This window comes from Octopus bimaculoides, chromosome 14 (genome assembly GCF_001194135.2).
Source record: "Octopus bimaculoides isolate UCB-OBI-ISO-001 chromosome 14, ASM119413v2, whole genome shotgun sequence".
In the NCBI taxonomy this organism is placed as follows: Eukaryota; Metazoa; Mollusca; class Cephalopoda; order Octopoda; family Octopodidae; genus Octopus; species Octopus bimaculoides.
The window spans coordinates 12,615,316-12,617,931 of NC_068994.1; positions in this window are offsets into that span (position 1 = coordinate 12,615,316).

Below are 2,616 nucleotides of genomic sequence, written 5' to 3' on the forward strand. Positions count from 1 at the left end.
AAGAATCACTATTGTAAATTAAAGAAATTACCATAATCAAAATGAATGACAACATTAAATGGTCAGACTTCATTTAGGTTGGATGGGTAAAGGGTAAAGACACCCCTCCCTCGGTTATAAATGTCCATGGGATTGCACCTAGGAAGATTCCCTCCAAGACACAAGTCTGGGCAAGGTTGTTTATGGAAGACCAGCAGTCGCCCATGCGTACCAGCCTCCCCTCTCCACACCACCGATGTTATCCAAGGGAAAGGCAAAGGCCGATACAGCTTGGCACCAATGACATCGCAACTCATTTCTACAGCTGAGTGAACTGAAGCAACGTGAAATAAAGTGTCCTACTCAAGAATGCAACACACAGCCCAGTCCGAGAATCAAACTCACTGCCTCATGAGTGTAAGCCCAACGCTCTAACCACTGAACCATTTATCATACAATAATTGGGTTGCATTATTACTTTTTCTCAAAGTTGGTGAGCTGGCAGAGTCGTTGTGCATTGGACAAAACACCTAGAGGTATTTCGAGTGACTCATTCTGAGTTCAAATTCCACTGAGGTTAACTTAGCATTTCATCCTTTCAGAATCAATATAATAAATACCGATTGAGCGAGTTTGTTGCCAGTACCGCTGGACTGGCCCGTGTGCAGGTGGCACGTAAAATACACCATTTCGAACGTGGCCGTTGCCAGTACCTCCTGACTGGCCTTCGTGCCGGTGGCACGTAAAAGCACCCACTACACTCTTGGAGTGGTTGGCATTAGGAAGGGCATCCAGCTGTAGAAACTCTGCCAAATCAGATTGGAGCCTGGTGCAGCCTTCTGGTTTCACCAATCCTCAGTCAAATCGTTCAACCCATGCTAGCATGGAAAGCGAATGTTAAACGATGATGATGATGAGCTCTACAATCAATGAATTTGAATTCCTCCTTCCTTCAAAATTACCAGCCATATGCCAAGATGTGAAGCCATTTAAGACAGCAAGCTGGCAGAATTGTTTGCCCACAGAACAAAATGCTTAGTGGCATTTCGTGTTTTTAATTCTGGTCTCAAATTCCATCAAGGTTGATGAAAATAAGTACCAGTTGCACACTTATATAAGAATTATATTTCTTTTAAAGATTGGTTGCTTGTCTTGTATCTGAGAATTCAACAGAGAATATAAAGCATGAGGAGTTGTCTCAGTTTGTTACATGTTTTTTTAATTGCCTAATTCTCATTCCCACTGCCTCTTTTCTTCTCTCTTTCTCTCTTCTGATGAAGAACTAAAGTCCAAAACGTTAAGGCACTGTCTCTTACTATGAAAGCATTAATGGAAATACCCTATTTGTCAAACTCTGTCTTTTCTTTGTTGTCCTTTTTTTTTTCTTATTGTTCATTGAATTTATACTATATTTAAGAAAGCAAAGCAGTGAGACTGTCTAAGGCTATAATCTCCAATGTTTTTGACTGAGTTTGTAGTGAACTGGATGTCAAATAAAAAACATTACTCACATACTACAAATGGAAAGTTAAAATTTACTAGTGCACCTCACATGGAGAATTTAAAAATTAAAAACTGTTTCAGAGTTGAAAATTTCTAAAAATATATATATAAATTCAAATTACGACAAACGTAAATAAACAAACGAAGCTTGCTTTTAGAAGCATTGAAATGTCTTTTTGGAAAGTTAAAGAAGTGATTTTTTTTTAATTCTCAGTCAAAGCATTGTGACATGTAATCACGGGGATATGAGTTCGAGTCCACAGCTAGCCACCTACACTTTTCTCTGCAAAATAAGGGTAGTTTATCCTGTTCAGGCTATATTATTAGCATTATTCTGCGATATATATATAAAGACTATTGCTTACTTGATTTTTTTCATACTACTTTTGTATAACAAAATTATGAATAGCATAGTCACTTATGTATCATATTTAATGTATGTACATAAGGGACAGGCAAATTACTGCAGTATTTGTTCAGAGATAACATTTCTTATGGACACAATGTGTTTAAAAACACAATATGTACCAGAGGGAGGTGAAAAATCATCTCAGCAGCAACTCGCTAGAATACCAGATGTATTATGACCTTGTTGGGCCTTGTCAGTGATGTGTACTCACAGTCAGCTACATGTGTTGATGATATCTGTCACCTTTAATACATATGAAACAGGTAATAAAACATTTACTAGTTGACAAATAGCCACCAATCTAAATGACAATCCATACTTCCCATTCACATGGTTCTAAGTTCAATCCCACTGTGTAGCACCTTGGGAAAGTGTCTTCCACTATAGCCCTGTGGCTAGAGTTGGTAGATGGAAACTGAAAGAAGCCCATAATGTATGTGTGTGAGTTTGTCTTTGTGTATGTGTTGTTGTTGTGGTTTGTTTACATCCCTTATAACATAGCGGTTTGGCAAATGAGACTGACAGAATAAGTACCAAACTTTAAAAAAATAGAGCACTGAGGATCAATATGCTTGACTAAACCCTTCAACATGGTGGCCCAGCATGGCCGCAGTTCAATGACTAAAATAAGTAATAAAAGATAAAAGATACAATTGAAACAGGACTATATTAAAATAGCCATCTACGTATCATACTTAATGTATATATATTGTTGATAGGTAAGT